Consider the following 8,464-nt stretch of genomic DNA (forward strand, 5'->3'; position numbering starts at 1 on the left):
TTCGCTCGAAGCAACCCCCAGCTAATGTCCCCCAACTAATGGGGTCCTAGTATTAATGTCTTGGTATATACCAAAAACAAAGAGGCATTTAATAGCTAGTTGTCGACAACCGATATTTTGGTATATATATTTCAATAACTTTTATGATAGTATTAATGTCTTGGTATATAAAGAACAAGTAGGCATTTAATAACAAGTTGTTGACAGGATACATTTGGGTATATTCCAATAACTCTTATAATAGTAGTTTGACTATGCATATAGATACAAAGGCTGACAACACTAACATTGGATCCTCCATCATTTTCTTTCTGAAATGAAGATGCTCCGAGATTAGATAGTGCCTCTATATAATACCACAATAAGGACTCAAATCGAACGAGCAACATCAACCTCAAGGAATATCTTGCAAGGGAGGAAAAAAATAGGCACCCACACTTCTGATGGCGCTTACTAACAACAACACAAATGCCCTGTGCTTGGTAATTCTTCTGATGTCTACCACTTTGTTGCCATGCGAGGCAACTGGGAGAAACAAAGGTACACTCATTTGTTTAGACTAGTCAAATTTTGTATAAATATATGCAGACCTTAGTTTTTTAGACATTCTTGAGTAACTTGTGTAATTTATACTACATTACTAATCCGAAATGGGATGCAATACTTCTTTGGGCATAGGTACAACTGCATTGATTGATGTGTGCAAACCTGATCGGTTATGCGAGAACCCGATAGGATACAATGTTACCTTGTGTAAGGTTTCATGCGAATGGTCTGGCTACAGTTTCGACAACAGCTATTGTGAAAAGGGTAAATGCTGCTGCGCATCCTAAGGAATTAAGCGAGGTGCCAAAATGCCAATGCTTGGAAGATATGGTGAATTTCAATAAACAATAAAAGTTAGTTTTGGCATGACTTTGCAACTTCATGTTCGTCAATATGAATGCTATCCAAGTCATGTTGATATCAAAAACCATGTTTCAATGTCGCCAAGGAAATTGGAGACGACTAATTACTGTGTCACTCTCTCCTTTTGTGTTTACAACCCCTTTTATCAAAATCGGTTTTCTCTCTCTCAAGATCCAGGATCCTTTGCCAAGCGTGGCGATACCGATGACTTTGACTTAGCAAAATCGTTCTTAATATCAAAATAACTTGAATTAGTAAAACCATTTTCATATAAAACTAACTTGAATGATTAGCAAATCCGTTTCCTATCAAAATAAGTTGAATAGTGTCCTCAGATATCTTCGCGTACTTGTTTGCTGGCCATGAGCTAGCTATGAACACTCCATATACAAACTTCTGCCAATGCGGATACCTCTGCTTGGACTCAATGAGCACCTCACTGATGTAATAAACCGACCGCTGAACCGAATATTCCTTGCCTAACTCCTTCCTTTCCACCACAATTTCCACGCTGACAGCTCGGCTATTGGCAGCCACATATAACAACAAAGGCTCTTTATCAATGGGAGCAACAAGGACTGACGGCTCAGCTAACTGTTTCTTCAAGGCCTCGAATGCCTGATCAGCAGCATGACTCCAGACAAAGTGATCTGTTTTCTTCATCATTTGGTATAGAGGGATAGCCTTTTCACCCAGCAGGCTTATGAACCGGCTTAAGGCCGCAATACGACCTGCCAGACACTGAACATCATTGATACACACTGGTTTAGCCAAGGAAGTGATAGCCTTTATTTTCTTCGGGTTAGCTTCAATACCTCGTTCAGAAACCAAAAATCCCAAAATCTTGCCTGCTGGTATGCCAAAGACACGCTTGGTCGGGTTAAGCATCATCTTGTAGACCTCGGAGATTGTCAAAGGTCTCCATCAAATCTTCTATCAAGGTGTTCTTCTTCCTGGATTTCACCACAATATCATCCACATAAGCATGAGTATTGCACCCAATCTGATCATGAAGACAGTTTTGCACATACCGCTGGTAAGTCGCCTGGGCACTCTTCTTGAGCCCAAAAGGCACAAACACATAACAGAAGGCTCCAAAAAGAGTGATGAAGGCTGTCTTCTCCTGGTCCTTAACTGTCATCTTGATCTGATGATAACCAGAATAAGCATCCAAAAAGCTTAAATGCTCACAACCCACCGTAGCACCAATGATTTGATCAATACGGGGGAGAGCAAAAGGATCAGCCGGGCAAGCCTTGTTAAGATCTGTATAATCCACACACATGTGCCAAGTACCATTTTTATTAAGTACCAGCACCAGGTTAGCCAACCACTGAAGATGAAAATCTTCAACGATAAACCCAGCTGGCAAGAGCCGGGCCACTTCTTCACCAATGGCCTTGCGCCTCTCTTGATTGAAACGGCGAAGGAATTGCTTGACCGGTTTAAACTTTGGATCAATATTGAGAGTGTGCTCAGCGAGTTCCCTCGGTACACCTGGCATGTCTGAAGGTTTCTATGCAAAGATGTGCCGGTTCTTACGGATGAACTCGATGAGCACGCTTTCCTATTTCTAATCCAGATTAGCACTGATGCTGAACTGCTTAGATGAATCGCCAGGAACAAAGTCAACTAGCTTAGTGTCATACGACGACTTAAACTTCAACAGAGGATCATGCTCCGTAGTTGGCTTCTTCAAAGATGTCATATCTGCCAGGTCAAATTATCCTTGTAAAATTTTAATTCCTCCATTGCACAAATGGACTCAACATAAGCAACATCACCCTCTTCACACTCCAAGGCTATCTTCCGGCTCCCATGCACTGTAATAGTGCCCTTATGACCCGACATCTTAAGCTGCAAATAAACATAACACGGCCTTGCCATGAACTTAGCATAAGCCGGCCACCCAAACAGAGCATGATAAGGGCTCTTGATTTTAACCACCTCAAAAGTCAATGTCTCAGACCTGGAATCATGATCATCACCAAAAGCCACTTCCAAAGATATCTTGCCTACTGGATACGCCGACTTACGAGGCACCACGCCGTGAAAAACAGTATTCGACAGCTTAAGATCTTTGTCAGTCAAGCTCTGTTGGAAATATGCCCTAGAGGCAATAATAAATTGGTTATTATTATATTTCCTTGTTCATGATAATCGTTTATTATCCACGCTAGAATTGTATTGATAGGAAACTCAGATACATGTGTGGATACATAGACAAAACCATGTCCCTAGTAAGCCTCTAGTTGACTAGCTCATTGATCAATGGATGGTTACGGTTTCCTGACCATGGACATTGGATGTCGTTGATAACGGGATCACATCATTGGGAGAATGATGTGATGGACAAGACCCAATCCTAAGCATAGCACAAGATCGTGTAGTTCGCATGCTAAAGCTTTTCTAATGTCAAGTATCATTTCCTTAGACCATGAGATTGTGCAACTCCCGGATACCGTAGGAATACTTTGGGTATGCCAAACGTCACAACGTAACTGGGTGGCTATAAAGGTGCACTACGGGTATCTCCGAAAGTGTCTGTTGGGTTGGCACGAATCGAGACTGGGATTTGTCACTCCGTGTGATGGAGAGGTATCTCTGGGCCCACTCGGTAGGACATCATCATAATGTGCACAATGTGATCAAGGAGTTGATCATGGGATGATGTGTTACGGAACGAGTAAAGAGACTTGCCGGTAACGAGATTGAACAAGGTATCGGGATACCGACGATCGAATCTCGGGCAAGTATCGTACCGCTAGACAAAGGGAATTGTATACGGGATTGATCGAATCCTCGACATCGTGGTTCATCCGATGAGATCATCATGGAACATGTGGGAACCAACATGGGTATCCAGATCCCGCTGTTTGTTATTGACCGGAGAACGTCTCGGTCATGTCTGCATGGTTCCCGAACCCGTAGGGTCTACACACTTAAGGTTCGGTGACGCTAGGGTTATAGAGATATTAGTATGCGGTAACCCGAAAGTTGTTCGGAGTCCCGGATGAGATCCCGGACGTCACGAGGAGTTCCGTAATGGTCCAGAGGTAAAGATTTATATATGGGAAGTCTTGTTTTGGTCGCCGGAAAAGTTTCGCGCATTATCGGTATTGTACCGGGAGTGCCGAAAGGGGTCCGGGGGTCCACCAAGGGGGTCCACCTGCCCCGGGGGGGCACATGGGCTGTAGGGGTGTGCGCCTTGGCCTATATGGGCCAAGGGAACCAGCCCCAAGAGGCCCATGCGCCAAGAGATAAGGGAAAGGAAGAGTCCTAAAGGGGGAAGACACCTCCTAGGTGCCTTGGGGAGGATGGACTCCTCCCTGGCCGCACCCTTCCTTGGAGGAAGGGCCAAGGCTGCGCCCCCTCTCCCTTGGCTCTATATATAGTGGGGGAAAGGGAGGGCAGCCGCACCTAAGTCCTGGCGCCTCCCTCTCCCTCCCATGACACATCTCCCTCCTCCCGCAGCGCTTGGCGAAGCCCTGTTGGAATCCCGCTACTTCCACCACCACGCCGTCATGCTGCTGGATCTCCATCAACCTCTCCTCCCCCCTTGCTGGATCAAGAAGGAGGAGACGTCGCTGCTCCGTACGTGTGTTGAACGCGGAGGTGCCGTCCGTTCGGCGCTAGGATCATCGGTGATTTGGATCACGACGAGTACGACTCCATCAACCCCGTTCTCTTGAACGCTTCCGCGCGCGATCAGGGTATGTAGATCCACTCCTCCCTCGTTGCTAGATGACTCCATAGATTGATCTTGGTGGTACGTAGAAAATTTTGAATTTCTGCTACGTTCCCCAACAGTGGCATCATGAGCTAGGTCTTTGCGTAGATTCTATGTACGAGTAGAACACAAAGTAGTTGTGGGCGTTGATTTTGTTCATTATGCTTACCGCTACTAGTCCAATCTTGATTCGGTGGCATTGTGGGATGAAGCGGCCCGGACCGACCTTACACGTACTCTTACGTGAGACTGGTTCCACCGACTGACATGCACTAGTTGCATAAGGTGGCTAGCGGGTGTCTGTCTCTCCCACTTTAGTCGGATCGGATTCGATGAAAAGGGTCCTTATGAAGGGTAAATAGAAATTGGCATATCATGTTGTGGTTTTGCGTAGGTAAGAAACGTTCTTGCTAGAAACCCATAGCAGCCACGTAAAACATGCAAACAACAATTAGAGGACGTCTAACTTGTTTTTGCAGGGTATACCTTGTGATGTGATATGGCCAAAAGGATGTGATGAATGATATATGTGATGTATGAGATTGATCATGTTCTTGTAATAGGAATCACGACTTGCATGTCGATGAGTATGACAACCGGCAGGAGCCATAGGAGTTGTCTTTATTTATTTATGACCTGCGTGCCAACATAAACGTCATGTAATTACTTTACTTTATTGCTAAAGCGTTAGCCATAGTAGTAGAAGTAATAGATGACGTGACAACTTCAAGAAGACACGATGATGGAGATCATGATGATGGAGATCATGGTGTCATGCCGGTGACAACGATGATCATGGAGCCCCGAGGATGCAGATCAAAAGGAGCAAAATGATATTGGCCATATCATGTCACTATTTGATTGCATGTGATGTTTATCATGTTTTACATCTTATTTGCTTAGAACGACGGTAGTAAATAAGATGATCCCTCATAATAATTTCAAGAAAGTGTTCCCCCTAACTGTGCACCGTTGCGACAGTTCGTTGTTTCGAAGCACCACGTGATGATCGGGTGTGATAGATTCTTACGTTCGAACACAACGGGTGTTGACGAGCCTAGCATGTACAGACATGGCCTCGGAACACATGCGAAACACTTAGGTTAACTTGACGAGCCTAGCATGTACATACATGGCCTCGGAACACAAGAGACCGAAAGGTCGAGCATGAGTCGTATGGTGGATACGATCAACATGAAGATGTTCACCGATGATGACTAGTCCGTCTCACGTGATGATCGGACACGGCCTAGTTGACTCGGATCATGTAATCACTTAGATGACTAGAGGGATGTCTATCTGAGTGGGAGTTCATAAGATGAACTTAATTATCTTGAACATAGTCAAAAGGTCTTCGCAAATTATGTCGTAGCTCGCGCTTCAGTTCTACTGTTTAGATATGTTCCTAGAGAAAATTTAGTTGAAAGTTGATAGTAGCAATTATGCGGACTGGGTCCGTAAACTGAGGATTGTCCTCATTACTTCATAGAAGGCTTATGTCCTTAATGCACCGCTCAGTATGCTGAACCTCGAACGTCGTCTGTGGATGTTGCGAACATCTGACATACACATTTTGATAACTACGTGATAGTTCAGTTAAACGGTTTAGAGTTGAGGCACCAAAGACGTTTTGAAACGTCGCGAAACATATGAGATGTTTCGAGGGCTGAAATTGGGATTTTAGGATCGTGCCCACGTCAAGAGGTATAAGACCTCCGATGATTTTCTTAGCCTACAAACTAAGGAGAAAAGCTCAATTGTTGAGCTTGTGCTCAGATTGTCTGAGTACAACAATCATTTGAATCGAGTGGGAGTTGATCTTCCAGATGAGATAGTGATGTTTCTCCAAAGTCATTACCACCAAGCTGCTAGAGCTTCGTGATGAACTATAATATATCAGGGACATATATGATGATCCTTGAGATATTCGCGATGTTTGACACCACAAAAGTAGAAATCAAGAAGGAGCATCAATTGTTGATGGTTGGTGAAACCACTAGTTTCAAGAAGGGCAAGGGCAGAAAAAGGGATGCTTCATGAAACGGCAAATCAGCTGCTGCTCTAGTGAAGAAACCCAAGGTTGAACCCAAACCCGAGAGTAGGTGCTTCTGTAATAAGGGGAACAGCCACTGGAGCAGAATTACCCTAGATACTTGGTAGATGAGGAGGCTGTCGATAGAAGTATATTGGATATACATTATGTTAGTGTGTACTTTACTAGTACTCCTAGTAGCACCAGGGTATTAGATACCGGTTCGGTTGCTAAGTGTTAGTAACTCGAAATAAAAGCTACGGAATAAACGGAGACTAGCTAAAGGTGAGCTGGCAATATGTGTTGGAAGTTTTTTCCAAGCTTGATGTAATCAAGCATCGCACGCTCCCTCTACCATCGAGATTGGTGTTTGCGTTGAGCATAGACATGATTGGATTATGTCTATCGCAATACGGTTATTCATTTAAGGAGAATAATGGTTACTCTGTTTATTTGAATAATATCTTCAATGGTATTGCACCTAAAATGAATGGTTCATTGAATCTCGATCGTAGTGATACACATGTTCATGCCAAAAGATATAAGATAGTAATGATAGTACCACCTACTTGTGGCACTGCCACTTGAGTCATATTGGTATAAAACGCATGAAGAAGCTCCATGTTGATGGATCTTTGGACTCACTCGTTTTTTGAAAAAAAAGATTGAGACATGAGAACCATGTCTATTGGCATATATGCATGAAGAAACTCCATGAAGATGGATCGTTTGGACTCACTTGATTTTGAATCACTTGAGACATGCAAATCATACCACATGGGCAAGATGACTGAAAGCCTCGTTTTCAGTAAAATGGAACTAGAAAGCAACTTGTTGGAAGTAATACATTTTGATGTGTGCAGTCCAATGAGTGCTGAGGCGTGTAGTGGATATCGTTATGTTCTTACTTCACAGATGATTTGAGTAGATGTTGAGTATATTTACTTGATGAATCACGAGTCTGAATTATTGAAAGGTTCAAGTAATTTCAGGGTGAAGTTGAAAGATCGTCATGACAAGAATATCTATGATATGATCATAGAGATGAATATCTGAATTACGAGTTTGGCACAGAATTAAGACATTGTGGAAATTGTTTCACAACTAATACAGCCTGGAACACCATAGTGTGATGGTGTGTCCGAACATCATAACTGCACCCTATTGGATATGATGCATACCATGATGTCTCTTATCGAATTACCATGATAGTTTATGGGTTAGGCATTAGAGACAACCACATTCACTTTAAATAGGGCACCACGTAATTCTGATGAGATGACACCGTATGAACTATGGTTTAGAGAAACCTAAGCTGTCATTTCTTAAAAGTTTGGGGCTGCGACGCTTATGTGAAAAAGTTTCAGGCTGATAAGCTCGAACCCAAAGCGGATAAATGCATCTTCATAGGACACCCAAAACAGTTGGGTATACCTCCTGTCTCAGATCCGAAAGCAATAAGGGATTGTTTCTAGAATCGGGTCCTTTCTCGAGGAAAAGTTTCTCTCGAAAGAATTGAGTGGGAGGATGGTGGAGACTTGATGAGGTTATTGAACCGTCTCTTCAACTAGTGTGTGGCAGGGCACAGGGAGTTGTTCCTGTGGCACCTACACCAATTGAAGTGGAAGCTTATGATAGTGATCATGAAACTTCAGATCAAGTCACTAGGATAACAAGGATGCGTACTACTTCAGAGTGGTACGTAATCCTGTCTTGGAAGTCATGTTGCTAGACAACAATGAACCTACGAGCTATGGAGAAGCAATGGTGGGCCTGAATTCCGATAAATGGCT

At 43.4% G+C, this 8,464-nt stretch overlaps 1 long non-coding RNA gene across 1 annotated transcript; it reads left to right on the top strand.

Annotated features, from left to right (window-relative positions):
* The first annotated feature begins 283 nt into the window (after positions 1–283).
* LOC147988117 (uncharacterized) lies at positions 284–1,023 on the top strand. Its single transcript, XR_015615357.1, has 2 exons — positions 284–540; positions 679–1,023. It is a non-coding gene; the product is annotated as an uncharacterized LOC147988117 (long non-coding RNA).
* Positions 1,024–8,464: the final 7,441 nt, after the last annotated feature.

The sequence above is a fragment of the Triticum urartu genome, chromosome 2A (assembly GCF_056163025.1).
Source record: "Triticum urartu cultivar PI428250 chromosome 2A, HENAU_Tu73, whole genome shotgun sequence".
NCBI lineage: Eukaryota > Viridiplantae > Streptophyta > Magnoliopsida > Poales > Poaceae > Triticum > Triticum urartu.